Source organism: Artemia franciscana, chromosome 11 (genome assembly GCF_032884065.1).
Source record: "Artemia franciscana chromosome 11, ASM3288406v1, whole genome shotgun sequence".
NCBI lineage: Eukaryota > Metazoa > Arthropoda > Branchiopoda > Anostraca > Artemiidae > Artemia > Artemia franciscana.
The window spans coordinates 40485200-40493573 of NC_088873.1; positions in this window are offsets into that span (position 1 = coordinate 40485200).

The following is an 8374-nucleotide window of genomic DNA, read 5'->3' on the forward strand; positions in this document are numbered from 1 at the left end:
GACACCCTTTGCAACAGCCAAAAATAAGTTATGGCTCCTACTAATTTGACACCAAAAATTTCGCACGAACTAGAAATATTATAATAACTATATTATAGGTCTATTATAATAACTAAAGCAGACAAAAGCAAGTAAATTTTTGTCATGGATACGATAGATTATGAAAACAAAATTTATTCAAACCAAAAAGACAAAAATACAGATAAAAAAAAATAACTTGCAATCTTACTGATTATTTTCACAATAGTACTGATTAGTTGAATGAATTGAAAAATCTAAAAGAGAATGGTAAAACACCAGATGGTTTACCACCAGAAAATTCGCACGAACTAAAAATACTATCCAAACTTCGCAAAGACCCGTCTATTATAATAATTAAAGCAGACAAAAGCAAGTAAATTTTTGTCATGGATACGATAGATTATGAAAACAAAATTTATTCAAACATAAAAGACAAAAATACAGGTTTGTAAAATCACCTCACAAATAAATAACACAAATAAATAATAATCCCAAATAAATAACAAATAAATTTTTCCCTCGTGGTAGCTTCTGTCCAAAATATTAAAATTTACCAAAATTACCTTTAGGTCATTTTTCAATTCTCTTAAGGTCTCTCGTAGTAAGAACGAAAGACTCCGCTTCCAATATATTGGAAAATGGCTGTGTGCAGCCTTTAAACTTTCGCTTTATTCCCAAAATTCTAATTATGTATTTCTTTATATTTGGTTGAAAAACTAAAAAAAAATTATATATCAGAAAACATGGTAGTAAGAAGTTTTGACATAATTTATATGCATACAAATATTGATGTGGCAGTATTTGAGCAATTTTTAAAAATTATATAAAAGAAAAATATCATTTAATTGAAGATTCGCCAACACGAATAGATTGCGATGTTTTACTGACCTTAGTTAAATTTTGCAATAAGTATTCAATGAATTTTCAGTTCCGTAATTCTTTTTATCAGTCTATAAAGTGTCGACTGATGGGGCCACCTCTATATGGGTTACTGGCAAATATTTATGCAGAACACCTTGAAACAATAGCGGGACCTAAGAATATCATCCAATCTCCACAAACATCCATCTATTATAATAGCTAAATCAGACAAAAGCAACTCACTTTTGTCATGGATACGACAGTTTATGACAACAAAATTTATTAAAACTTAAAAGACGAAACTACATATAAAACAATATGTCACGATTATACTGATTAGTTTAGTAATTCGAAATTATAAATGAATTAAAAGCCTAAAGCAGATTGGTAAAATTATCCCGTAATTGTATAATAATTTTTCCTGTACTGGTATCCGGGATCATTGCTTTTCCTGAGGCCAAAATAATTTCAAAGAATTAAAGAACATGAAAATTGGAACTTGAAATGTTACGACGTTAAAAAATGACTATCGTATCGACATTTTGACTGACGAATTCAGACGGTTTTAACTGGATTTATTAGGAGTCTCAGAAACTCATATCCCAGGGATAGGAAGCATAAAATTAGGTGAAATAGAATTTGTTTACTCAGGCAGGAAGGATGGGGTAAATAGACAGGGAGTAGGGCTCATGATGAATAAGGAAGCTGCTAAGTCTTGTTTAGACTGTGAAGGTATTAATAATTGAATACTAATCGTTCATTTTATGACTAAAAAGTTCAGGGTGTCAGTTATAGCAGTATATGCCCCTGTTGAACAAACTGACGGAGATACTAGTGACTCAGATGAATTTTGCTTACAGTTACAGGAGCAAATAGACAGGGTACCAGGTAGAAATATGGTGTTTTTGCAAGGAGATTTTAACGCCCAGGTTGGTAGAAATAAACATAGATGGTATCCTAGCCTAGGTAAATTTTGTGTAGGAAAAGAAAACAGTAATGGCTATAGACTTTTGCAATTTTGTAGGTATAACAACCTAGTTATAGCCAATACGGGGTTTGGTCACAAAATGGCCCATAAGTTGACGTGGTATTCACGTGATGGTAAGACAGCAAACCTTATTGATTATGTTATTGTAAACCGAGGACTAACAGAATCAATATAAGATACTAGGGTGTATAGGAGTACTGTTATTGATGTTAAAGGTAAAGATCACCATCTAGCAGTGTCTAAGGTTAATTTAAAGCTGAAATTTTGGAAGGATAACTACCTAGTAAAATATTATACTGGCATGTTAATAAATTGAAAGGGAGCAGTAAATCCGGACTAGTCTCAGTTAAACATAGGAAGGGGGCCACAATTAGTGATAAGGAAAAAGTTAAAGAAAGATGGGTGGAACATTTTGAGAATATGCTAAACCGAGATGCAGTTGCAGGAAAAGATATAGATGAAAATGAAAAGTTTGTGATACCTTGGATGTGAAGGAAGATTTGTTTTATGAGGAAGAATTAGCGACAGTACTTAAAGGATTAAAAAATAATAAGGCTCCAGGTGCTGATAGTGTGATAAATGAGTTTCTTAAATATGGTGGCTCTGAGGTTAGAAATAAGCTACTGAAGATTATGAATATGATTTTTGAAAAAGCGGAAGTACCTAATGATTCTTAGGAAAACCTTAATTAAACCACTGTATAAGAAAGGTGACAAGAGTGAGTTTCGTAATTATCGAGGCATTAGCCAGGTCTCTGCAGGTAGCAAATTACTTAGTAATATGATACTTTTTAGACTGAGAGATACTGTAGACAAAGTTTTAAGGGAAGAACAGTGTGGTTTTAGAAAAGGTAGAGTATGTGTAGACCAAGTTTTCACTCTTAGGTTAATAATTGAGAAGTCCCTTCGCTGTCGAACATCTTTGGTCCTCAGTTTTATCCATTATGAGCAAGCTTTCGATTCTGTTGATAGAAAAGCGTTAGCAAAGGTCTTATACTTATATGGCATACCCGAAAAATACATTAAAGTGATTTGTGCTATGTACGAGAATAATACTGCTGCGGTTAAAGTAGGAAATGAGGTTAAGAACTGGTTTTGTGTTAAATTAGGAGTTAAGCAGGGTTGTGTTCTATCCCCATTTATATGGATCATTTTGATGGACTTCGTCTTAAGGAGCACAGGAAAGGCAATTGGAAACCACGGAATCAAATGAAGAGGAAAAATACTCCTGGACTTAGATTATGCTGATGATTTAAGCATATTAGATGAAAGTGTGAGCTAAATGAACGAATTTTTAGAGGTTTTGCGAGTTCAGGGTGCTAGACTAGGCTTGAAATTTAATGTTAAGAAGACTAAGTCACTAAGGCTAGGAATAAGTGAAGATGAAAAGGTGACGTTGGGTAACGAAAAGATTGATCAGGTTGGCAGCTTCACTTACCTTGGTAGTATTCGTATTCGTATTCGTATTCGTTTATTTAAAATAGGTATCGTAGCACTAAAAATGAACGCTAAATTACGCTACTTTTACAATTACAAAACACTTTTAGATTACACTTTTACAATTCACTTGTTAAATGTTCATACGAAATATGGTACAAAGGAATTTTCGAATCTGTTCGTACGGCACTTGACTGGTTCTAGTTTGTTGTAATACCTAGTATGTCTGCTGATTGATGCGGATGGTGGAAGTATGGATTGGTGCTTCTCGTTTGTTAATATTGATTTCCCAAATTTCAATATTAGCTAATGTCTTCGATCGAATAAAGTGGGCAAATTCTAGAGCTCAAGGGCACTTTCGTAGCTGCTGAAACTGGATCCAAGTATTATCCTAGTAGCTTGTTTTTGGACATTTTCTAGTTCATCTGCAATGCAAGCTTTGTTCTGAGTTTTGGGACCCCAAACGGGACACCAATACTCAAGGAAAGGCCTGATGTAGGTTGTATACGCCAGCAGGAGCTGACGATCAGAGAAGCCTAACCTGCGCATACTTGTTAAACCCTGGATTGAGTAGTGACCTTTGTGCACAATATTGCCTACATGCAGCTTAAACGAGCAGTCACTTGTAAATGTTACGCCAAGGATTGTTGCAGAGGAAACAATTGGAAAGAGAGCATCTGGGATAGTGATATATCGCTTAAGTGGATTAAATCGTAAAACTTTGGATTTCTGTTCATTCACTTGTAGACTATTCGACTTACACTGGTTGATGAAGTCTGTGAAGAAAGTCGGGTCAGACTGCTGCTTTGCTACTGCATTTAAGACTGTATATTTGAGAAGTGCAGACAAGTCATCAACAAAGTAGAAACGCTCTTCAAATTCCGCAAGGATAGGGTTGATGACGGCAAGAAATAAAAGAGCAGCAAATTTCGTTCCTTGGGGGCATCCACAGGTTAATTCTGACCACTCAGAGCAGGTATCTTCTGCAAACAAAGGGTAAACTGATTGCCGTCTTCCCTGTAAAAATTCTCTCACTCATAGTAGTATTTGTTTTTTAGCTCCCATTTCTTTCAGATTAGTTAATGAGGTCATGTGTTTGATAAGGCTGAATGCTTTTTGGTAGTCCGCCAGAAATAAGTCGACAGTACTATTAGAAGTGTCCAACGACTAGACGATTAAGTGATACATTCGCACTAGATATATTACCGTGTTACTGCCTCGTATGCAACCATATTGGTGCAAATCACAGGAGCAATTTGTTCTAACAAAGAACGGTAGATAAAACCCTCAGCTACTTTTGTTAAGTTAGGAGTTATCGATATTGGTCTCAGTTGGTCACAGGACTAGGGTGTCTTGACTTTCGATATAACACGGACATATGCAGCTTTCCACATCGTCGGAAATGATTGTTCTGAGAAACATTGGTTTATCGCTGTTGCGATAGGCTTGGCTAAGAAAGGTGAGTACTCTTTCAATAATTTCACGGGGAGTTCACCTGGGTATGAGGCACAGTTGTCCCGTAGCCGTCCAATTGCATAGTGAACTGTCATTTCTGACACTTCGACGATTTCATCAGTACTACTGCTGTCAATGATGTCACACATTTGTTCATCACTTACGGTTAGGTGGGTAGTACAAATCTGAGTAAGGAATTCGTTGACTTCTGAGGCTTTTATCAGACTACCGTCTGGGCTATTGATTCGTATTTCGTTTCCTTTCTTTTTGCCACTAAGCCGTTTTACTGCACCATGCCCCTTATGAGAATCTGACTTGAGAAGCGGTGTTATTTTTTCCCATACATATCTTTTTCGGGAAGCTCGGAGGTCTGAGACGACTTTGTTTCATATTTCGTTTGCATTCAGTATGTCTCCTACAGCATGGAGTTTACATCGTTCTTTGATCATTTTTTTTTATATTAGTATCTAACCGCGGCTTATCCGTCTCACATATCGTGCGTTCGTTAACTGGAAAAAATTCATGGTACATTTGCTGCAGAAACGAGTATAATGTCTCTCTCAACCTTTTCATCAATATTGGTTATAACACAAATTGGATCAAAGTCAAAGTTAGCGATCCACCTGCCAAATGTTTGGATGGAGCTTTCACTGAGGGGTCTGTAAACTATTTTAACCTTTTTTGGTTTCGGTATATGATCTCTGCTCTTTGATTTCTACCAGAGAACGTTGTGGTCTGACTTAGCGAGTGGTCCTAGGGAAACCGGTGGTTCACAAAACACCTCAAAATTCGTTAGTATGAGGTCTAGTATGCTTCCAGTTTCATGAGTGGCGACATCGACCACTTGTTTTAGATCCAACACGCGTGATATCCACTTTTTTTCGCTTAAGTTATAGTTTCCAGCTACGATGAAAGCTGGATTACTGAATTGTTTTCGAAAGTTGTCAACTTGATGCTGCAGAAGCGTCACTAATTCACGTCTGTTGTGAGCACCTTCGGGATAGTATACTGCAGCTAGAATGATGCACGAGTAAGTTCTTGGTAACTCTCTCGGTCTGCACCACAGCCAGATTGTTTCATGACAGGAATCGGAAGGGTTATTAAGTTGCCTGCATGGCAAGTCTTCACGGCAATTGATGCCTACTCCACCTCCACGTCATGTGTCGTCTTTGTCTCACTTAGTATTGAAGAAGTTCCGATAGCCTCTTATAGCGCCTGTTTCAGTAGTAATATCCCAACATTCGGTAGTTGTTGCTAGTGGTGTCGAGTTGATGCGTAAGACAAGTTCTAACTCGTCCACTTTATTCATCAGTGATCTGGAATTGCACAGAGTTAGTCTTGGGAAATTTGTTTTGGCACTTAGAGTGACAGGTTTTAGCACAGGAGGGGGATTATCCGAGTTGTTCGAAGCCTCGTCGCGGTCGTAAGGCTTCAATGTTGGTTTAGGTTCTAAGGAATTTATAGTAACTAAGCATGTCTCATATTGCTTATTCTTTGACTTTTTTGTTCCGCTGTCATTGCAAACTATACTGATTACTGGAATACTGTGATCACCGATATAAAGTACACGGCACTTTCTACGTTCTCAAACCCTTCTACCTGCGCGCTTGCCACACCATTTCTTTTTCTTTTTTGGCTTAAGCTGAACAGTATTGACATCTTCGTAAGGTTTGTACAGTTGGTATGCGATGAGAATTTCAATTATAGATAACACCAGCGGTCAGGATTTTAAACGCTTACTTTTCAGAATGCTTTTTAGGCTAACATCAGCTTCTTCTGCTTCTATTTTCAGATATATTTGTAGCAACAGAATCACTGCATAAGTGATTGAAATTATTGTCACTCGAAAATAGGTATACCTCAAACACAAACAAGCTAAACTAAAGTAGCATGGTATGCAAGCCTCAAGCAGTGAACATATTAAAAATAGAATAGCTAAAGCTCAGGGTGTTTTTTCACAGTTAAAAAAAAGTTTGGAAGAATAGGAAGATAGGTCTGCAAACCAAGATTAGAGTACTGGAAGCTACAGTGATGACAGTGGTCAAATATGGCTCTGAAGCATGGGCGCTCCAAAAAGCAGACGAAAATTTACTAGACGTTTTTCAGAGAAATTGTCTACGGATTGCTCTGGGTACCCGGCTGACTGACCGTATTTAAAACAGTAGGTTGTACGAAAAATGTGGTTCAATCCCGCTTTCTATGGCTATAACGAAAGAAAGGTTGAGATGGCTAGGCCACGTTCTGCGGATGAAGGATAACAGATTGCCGAAGATTGTCCTTTTAGGCCAACCGTCTGGGGTAACACGGAAAGCAGGTCGTCCTCATCTAGGTTGGGAGGATGTCATAAATAAAGATTTAAAACGGTTTATCAAAATTACAATAGCAAGGTATTGCTTTAATGCCTCTCGTACCATGTACGAAAATCTCCACTTCTAACATTGGAAAATGGCTATGTACTTCCTTTAAACCTCTGCTTTATTCCCAAAATTCCTACATGTATTAAGAATCCTAAGTATTTCTTTAGATTTAGTTGAAAAACTTAAAAATGTTAGTAAATCAGAAAAGTAAATCAGTAAATCAGTAGTTTTGACACAATTTCTAAGTATATAAATATTTATATGACTGTGTTTCATCAATAAATCAGCGTGGTGCTGCGGTATCAAACAGTTTGTGGCAATAAACTGTAAATTAGGTGCGACACAACTCAATAGTAACTGAAACTCTAAAAAACGGAATTTTGATACCAAGAGATACATCAAAAGAATCGGATTTTTATGCAGATTTTGAATATGTAGGTTTCATAAAGTTTAGTCATACTCATAAAAAGTTAAGAGCCTGAGAAAATTTGCCTTGTTCTGGGAAAAAAGTGGAAAAACCCCTAAAGTCATAAAATCTTAGCAAAAATTTCACTACCAAACTCAGCGTATCAGATAACCCTACTGTAGAGGTTTAAAAATGATATCTTCAAATATGTGGAATTTCGTATTTTCTGCCGGAAGAAAGATCACGGATGCGTGTTTATTTGGTTTTTTGTTTTGTTTTTTTCTCTTGGAGTGATCGTATTGACCCAATGGTCCTAAAATGTTGCGAGAGGGCTCATTTGAACGGGAATAAAATTTTCTACTGCTCTTTTTAAGCTACCAGAAAATTGGAGGACAACTAAGCCCCCTCCAAAGCTCATTTTTTCCCAAGTCATCGGACCAAAATTTTGAGATAGCCATTTTGTTCAGCATAGTCGAAAAATATGATAGCTATATCTTTGAGGACGACTTATCCCCCACAGTCCCTGGGGTAAGGGCTGCAAGTTGTAAGCTTTGTCCATTGTTTACATATAGTATTGGTTATTGGGATGTATACAAACCTTTTCAGGGGGATTTTTTCTGCTGCGGGGTTGGGGGAAGAGGGTCACGTGGGAGGATCTTTCCATGGAAGAATTTTTCATGGTATTGAAGAAGTTCAAACCCCCTCATATACGTAATAATTTTTTTCGTTTTAAGTTTTAATGTTGCTCCTTACTTTCAGTTGAAAAGACTTTTTTTTTAATTAATCTATAAATATAAAAATAAGTTGTCTGTGTGTGGATCTGTGGATCTGTGGATCAGGTGACGTCACC